This window comes from Theropithecus gelada, chromosome 17, assembly GCF_003255815.1.
Source record: "Theropithecus gelada isolate Dixy chromosome 17, Tgel_1.0, whole genome shotgun sequence".
NCBI lineage: Eukaryota > Metazoa > Chordata > Mammalia > Primates > Cercopithecidae > Theropithecus > Theropithecus gelada.
The window spans coordinates 83834565-83841758 of NC_037685.1; the positions used below are offsets into that span (position 1 = coordinate 83834565).

Below are 7194 nucleotides of genomic sequence, written 5' to 3' on the forward strand. Positions count from 1 at the left end.
TCCAAACATAAGTATCCAGATGCTTAGCTTTGTGGAGGTAATATGTTTGATTGCCTGCTTTTAAAAATATTTTATCTGGATCTTTTGATGTTCTGTAGGTGCAGTCATGTACTGTTCTTCATTTTCAGTATGCTGAATGATTTTTCTGATCATGGATAATCAGAAAAACAGTAATGCTGAAGACTAGCTGAGACTAGGCTTGGCAGGAATTGTGTGAGCTGAAGGAGAAGAGGATGACATGAGACTTGGACTGTGGTTAAATGGTTCCCTCTCCTGGCTAATGCATATGGAAGCAGGCACCTTTTAAAGACATCAGCTGAAGCAGATTCAGTTTTCAGTTAAGGGATATATAACAATTATGTCTGGTGGAAGAACCAGATTCTCTTGTCTGCCCTGAGACCCAGAGGCTGAATAACCAGGAACTTCCAGAGATATTCGGTTCTCAGAAAGAAAGCAAGCTCTCCAATATGCCATTGAGGATACTGGCTTAAAAGAAGTCTGTTCTTACCAGGCCAAAGTAGAGCTCTTTTCTTCCTCAGACAGATGCCTCATTAGGCAAAATTAAAAATCTAGGAAAATAGAGTACTTTTTCTTTTTAGGATCTCAGAGTACCCCGCTCAAATGAACTCATGCTTCCCAGTACACTTCTCCAATACCGGTTACTGGTACTTACAATGAGAGTCATTGCCAAATGCTTCACTAAATGAAAACCCCTGAAAATTAATTATCTCATCAAAGATGGCTCACTTTCAGAACCGGATTCATACATCCTGGCACTAAAATAAATGCCAACTCCCTCCTAAGAATGAAAGGAAAAATAGTCACTTACTGACATGTCCCTGCGGGAATCAATAACATTACAGATAATAGAGGAGACAAGAATAGCCTGGGCATATTAATAACTCGGCCGACTCACTGATTTGAGATGACTAGTTAAATAGCATTCTGCACTGATGAGGACTCCATGGCACGAGGAACAATGTCATCATTAACATGTGAGACTGTTTAGCATTTTGAACACTTCACTCATAAAGAGAACTTAACACAGGACTATTTATTGGGCTTTAGACAGATGGTTTAATGTTTTTTTAGCCTTCAGCCTATCAGACCACCCGTGGTTTCCTTCAGCCAAGGGCTTTTAAAAAATAATTGGTCTATAGCAATTTTCTAACAACTCTGACTGCAATATATTTTTCTAAACCTTTTTTTTACCCTTAACTATCCCTTACAGTGGTTTGTGGTTGACAGACTTCTCTGTCTGACACTGATTCCTCACATATAAGTAATTACTGACATAAAAGATGAAGGGGCTGAAATTTCATCATTAATGGTTTCTTTGCTATAGAAAAAGCTATTTAGAAATGATTATTTTGGAAAACAGTTCTTCCCTAATTAGACATTGCCTGACACTCTAGAATATATTTCCCAAAAATCTTTCAATACAGGAAATGACAACCCAACATAGATGGGTAACTGTGGGTGGCAGAGGATGCATTGCTCTAAGCATGTATGTGTTCATCTTAAAATGGTAAAGAGGGTCAAATGTGCCTCTGGGTGGGGAATATGTGAGTGTGCTTAGGAAGGAATAAAGTGGCTGTGGATCCCTGCTCTTACTGTCAAAGTGAGAGACCAGTACAATGGAAAAGCAAGCAGGACGTGTTTTTATAGTGCAGAGATCTTAATAACCACCTGCACCACCCTGGCCACTGGTCAGCTCTTCAGGTCCTTCTATGGGTCCTTTTAGTGAAACAGCATGGCCCAGGGGCCCAGAGACTGTGGACTGGCCCAAATGGATGCTTATTTGCATATTCTTCTGTATGTAGCTTCCCCAGTAGGGTTATGAAGAGGCATGCTTAGCCTTGGGGCAGAGGAAAGCAAGTATACAGCAGAGAGGACTTAGTGATAAGATGTTCTAAGGGGAAAAGAGTCTTCTGACTGCGCACTCGGGAGGGCTTGAGAAGCCTGAAAGTCTTAGTGCAGAGCTCGCGATTGGCTTTTCTCTTTGAGGAATAAATGTCTCGCAGGAGGCTCAGATTTACTGCTGACACTTCATGCAGGGTTGGATTGGAGTCCTTGCTGATTCTGTGGCTGCTGCTAGTGTCAGGATTTTGCACCGATACTGTCAATTTCTTCACCTGTGAGGAAGACACCGCTGGTACCAGCATCGGTGTTTTGTTTGATCACGTCCAGTCTAATTCCCAGCGCGAGGTGCCAAGTCAGTTTCAGCTGATTAAATAATTCGACAGCTCTCTGCTCCGGGTGCGCGAGGGCTACGGGCAGCTGACTGTCGGGGACGCTGGCCTGGACCTCCAGCGGCTGTGTGGCTAGGCCCCGCAGTGCGTGCTGGCCTTCGATATGGTCAGCTTCTTGCAGGAACAGTTCGGCTGGTGCGCGTCGAGGTGGAGGTGAGGGACGTCAACGACCACGCGCCGCGCTTCCCCCGGGTCCAGATCCCGGTGGAGATGTCCGAGGGTGCGGCCGTGGGCACGCGCATCCCCTTGGAGGTGCAGTGGACTAGGACGTGGGCGCCAGTGGGCTGCAGAGCGTGCACCTGGCCGAGCCTCACAGCCCCGTCTGCGTGGAGCTGCAGAAGCGCACGGACGGCGCTCAGTGTGTGGACCTGGTGCTGCTGCAGGAGCTGGACCGCGAAAGCCAGGCCGCCTACAGCCTGGAGCTGGTGGCCCTGGACGGCGGCCGCCCGCTGCTCTCCGCCACGGCCGTCTTCAGTGTGTGCATCCTGGGCGCCAATGACCACAGCCCAGCCTTCCCGCAGGCCACCGTGGCCGAAGTGGAGCTGGCGGAGGCGCGCTGGTGGGCTCCCTGCTTCTCGACCTGGACGCGGCTGACCTCGAAGAGGGCCTTAACGGCGAAGTGGTGTTCGCTTTTGGCGCCCGCACCCAGCCAGAGGCGCGCCGCCTCTTTCCGCTCGACCAGCGGTTGGCCCGCCTCACCCTAGCCGGGCCAGTGGATTACCAGCGTCAGGATACCTACGAGCTGCACGTACCAGCGCAGGGCCGCGCTGCCGCCTGCAAGGTCACTGTGCGCATCCGCGACGTCAATGTCAACGCACCCGACATCGCTATCACCCCGCTGGTACCCCGGGCGCGCCGGCTGCCTCGCCCTTCGCCGCTGCCGCCGCCGCCGCTGCCCTCCAGGGAGCGGACGCTAGCTCGTCGGCGGGAGCCGGGACGCCCAAGGCTGGCGCCACCTCGATGGTGCCGGAGAGGGCGGCGCGCGAGAGCCTGGTGGCTCTGGTCAGCACCTCCGACAGGGATTCGGGCGCCAACTGGCGGATGCACTGCGCCCTCTACTGGCACGTGCACTTCCGGCTGCAGCCGGCCTGGTGGTGACCGCGGCGTCGCTGGACCGCGAGCGAATCGCCGAGTACAATCTGACGCTGGTGACCGAGGACCGCGGCGCGCCCCTGCTGTGCACCAGGAGGCCCTACACGGTGCGCGTGGGCTACGAGAAAGACAACGCGCCGCTCTTCACGCGGCCGGTCTATGAGGTGTAGGTGAGTGAGAATGCCCCGCCCAGCGCCTACCTGGCTACGGTGGCCGCCCGGGACCCGGACCTGGGCCGCAACGGCCAGGTCACCTACAGGCTGCTGGAGGCAGAGGTGGGCCGCGCCGGGGGCGGTATGGCCACTTAGGTCTCCGTGGACCCAAAACCAGGAACTGCGCGCTCGACGGCACTTTTGACTGCGAGGAGCTGGCGGAGATGCAGCTGCGGCTGGAGGCACTAGACGGCTGCTGTCAGGCGCTATGGGGCCTGGCCATAGTGCGGCTGCAGGCGGAGGACCAGAACTACCACGCGCCCCGCCTGGTGGCCCCACTGCTTCTCAGTAGCTCAGCCCAGCTGCCTCTGCCCGGGGATGCACCACTGGGCTACGTGCTGACCGTCTGCAGGCAAAAGACGCGGACGAGGGCGCCAACACCGAGCCGACTTACATAGTCCTCGGCAGCGACGGCGGCCCCGAGGTGCTGGCGCTGCACCCGGCTTCGGGCGCCACCCAGCGCAGAAGTGGTGCTGATGCCGCCGCCTCACGAGGGAGGGGAGCCACGCATCAGGCAGGGAATGGGAGGGCAGCTTGAACCCTCCCTGTTTTGGTCGGTGTTTTGGCCAGCGGCTGCGTCCTTCTGCTAGTGGCCATCATCACTGTGACTTGTTCCTGCCAAGGCAAGGCTAGGACGCTGGTGAAGAAGCTCCATGAGCACTCCCCAAGCAGATTTCAGGCAACGAGTGACCACGCTGGTCCACGTGTCAGAGCCATAGGGGCTGACTCTGGGGGCTTCCGCTCCGGGTTCTTCGCAGACACACGGCCAGTTTCCATTTCCGGGGCCCAGGCGCTGGAGTCTGTGGAGGATTCCTAGTCTGAGGTCAGTGAGGTGTCTTGGAGCTCCTCTTGTCCGGAGAGGAGCAGGACTGCATGGGCCCTGGTAGGGCACCGCTGCCCTTCTTAGTGTCCTCATTCACTTGGAGTAGATCTTCATGCTACTAGCCTTATGAAACTGCAGTGACTGATTTGGGACTTCAAATGGTTGATATTTCCGGGCTTGTTTATTTTTTTTATTTGAAAAGAAAAGTTATCCACAGACAAGGTTAGGGGCAGGCTTGATAGTCACATGTGCATTCATGTAGGTTCATGTCTGTTTTTGTTGTTTTTGCCTGTATTAACTTCCTTTGGGTACAATTTGGATACATTCAACCCTCAGGGTTAATGCTGTTTTTCTGAAACACTCCGGATGAGGAATGCGGCGCCTGCTCTGTCAGGTTTGATATTAGACGGTGAAATATTATTAACTGCTGCTCTCACCCCTTTTGAAAATAGGGTTCAATCTCAGTTCCTTTTCATTCCTCATCCCCTTGTGGAGAAAATAAATCTGCGGCAAGTTTAAGGTAATTTCAGAATATTTATTGTTATCTCTAAGTAATATGTTTGACATTTTATACATTTTTATGGATACCAAAGTAATTCTTTCCTTTTCACTTTCAGTATACATTCAAATATAGATGAGTTCAGTATGAAGGACAGTGGAAAAGTAGACAGTGAATTGAATGACAGCCATTTGGATATCAGCAGAGAGGGTTTCAAGAAAGCATCCTTTCAAATGATTGCAAAACAAGGGGGTAAGTTCAAACCTGTGACTTTGAAGCTCTTCTTAAAGCATCATAAGACTCATTCCTGACTTAATTACTATACTAAATAAGTGAGTAGGTGATTTTGTTTGGCTTTGCTTTGTTTACAGAATGCTGCACCAACACAACCTCATTCTATCCAGTCCATCTGCTGTGTCATTTGGGGGTGCGCTTTAGGCCCAATTCTGTGGAATAGTGTCTGGTTCTGGAGTGGTAGCTCCTGTGGTGAAAGGCATTGTCAATTACGAGGTATTTTTTGTTAGTGTGCATGAAAATGGGCACTAGATCTTTTCCCTCAAAGAAAATATGTTACTCAAAGAGCAGTCGTAGTGGTTTGTCCTACTGACTCAAATGCCTCGTCGCCATAACAGGTGTTTTTGCACAGTCTATGTTCAGTTCCTTTGACTTTTTTTTTTTTTTTTAAATGAGGGGCTTCCAGAAGCATCCACCTCCTGGTTACCTTCCTCTGAATATTCTCTAGTGGTCAACATACTTTCTAAAATGGAGAACTTGAAGTTGTATACAGTGATTCAGTACCAGCCTCTCTTCTGAGGTCCAAATTCGTATACACAACTGCCTACTCAACATCTCCATTTGGATTCTGAATGGACATGCTATATGTTCAAAACTACTCTTCGTTTCTATTCTCCAAACCTGTTTTTCCTCTGGTGTTGATATCTCAGCAAAAATGACATATCTGTTCACTTAGTTGCTTGCTCTGGCTTAAATCCTTGATGTTATTTTTGATTTGTTTCTTCCTACACACAACTTTCGATCCATCAGCAAATTCTGTTGAATTTTCTTTCAAAATATATTCTCAATCAATTCACTTCTCACCACATTCATTGCTACCACTCTACCCCAGGCGCTGTCATCACTTGCCTAGCAATGGCAGTAGCCTCAAACTTGGCCCCTCTGCTTCTACTCTGGCCCTCTTGCAGACCATTCTGCATATGAGAACTAGACTGGTCTCTTACTTCATAAATCAGGTTGCATTACTCAACTCTCCAAATACTTGTCGCTTAAATAAAATCCCAAATCCTTATCATGGTGTCTCAATTACTATTGCTGTGTAACAAGCGAGGCTATATTAATGTAGTGGCATAAAACAACCATTTTATTATGCTTGTGGATTCTGTGGTCAATTTAGACAAGGTACAGCAGGGATGGCTTATCTTTGTTTCAAAGTATCTGGGGCCTTAGCTGGGATGATATGATGGCTGGAGGCTGGAACCATCTGAAGGCTTCTTTAGTTACATGCCAGGTTTGTGGGCTGGGATGAGCCAAAGTCCAGGAGACCTGACTTGGTGAAGTGGGAAAAAGGGAGGCTTCATGTTCTCTTTACACATGGCTTGACTTCTTACAGCCTGGCAGCCTCTGCAAAGTCACATGGCAGCTCGGGCTGCAAACATGAATGATTCATCCAACAGGACAGAAGTCACATCCTCTTTTGTAACCCAGCTTCTGAAATTACATGGTCATTTCCATCATATTCTACCGTACAAGCTGTCTTAAGCTCACCCAGATTCAAGTGGAGGGGACAAAGACCCTATGCCTACCCTAGAAAATTTTCCAAGAGTTTTGAGGGCCATGTTTGTAAATCAGCCACACATGACTCATCAAGTCCTGCATTATCTGGCCCTTGGCTCTCTCTTCTACCTGATTTCTTACCCCTCTTCCCCAGGATGCTTTAGATGATCTTATTGGCCTTCTTGTGTTTTTTGAATACACAAAGCTTCTCTCCATCTCAGACCTCAGGGTCTTGCTGTTCTCTCACCTGGTAAGCTTTCTCTAGATACCCATATTGCTTCCCACCTTCATTTAGGCCTTTGTTCACATGTCCATCTAATCAAAAGAGGTCTTCCAAACCTCATTTGCCTCTCCTCCCTGTCACTCTCCATCTTCTTTACTCTGCTTTATTTTCATTCCTAGCATTTATCACTCCCTGGCATTATTTGTATATTTATTTGTTTATCATTTGTCTCTTGTTCCATGTTGAATGGCCACCTTCAGATATATACTGAAACAAACAAACAAACAAAAAACAGCAAAACA

The 7194-nt window shown here is 49.2% G+C and overlaps 1 pseudogene; it reads left to right on the forward strand.

Moving 5' to 3' along the window:
• Nucleotides 1–2013: 2013 nt before the first annotated feature.
• LOC112610700 lies at nucleotides 2014–4094 on the forward strand (annotated as a pseudogene).
• The last annotated feature ends 3100 nt before the right edge of the window (nucleotides 4095–7194 follow it).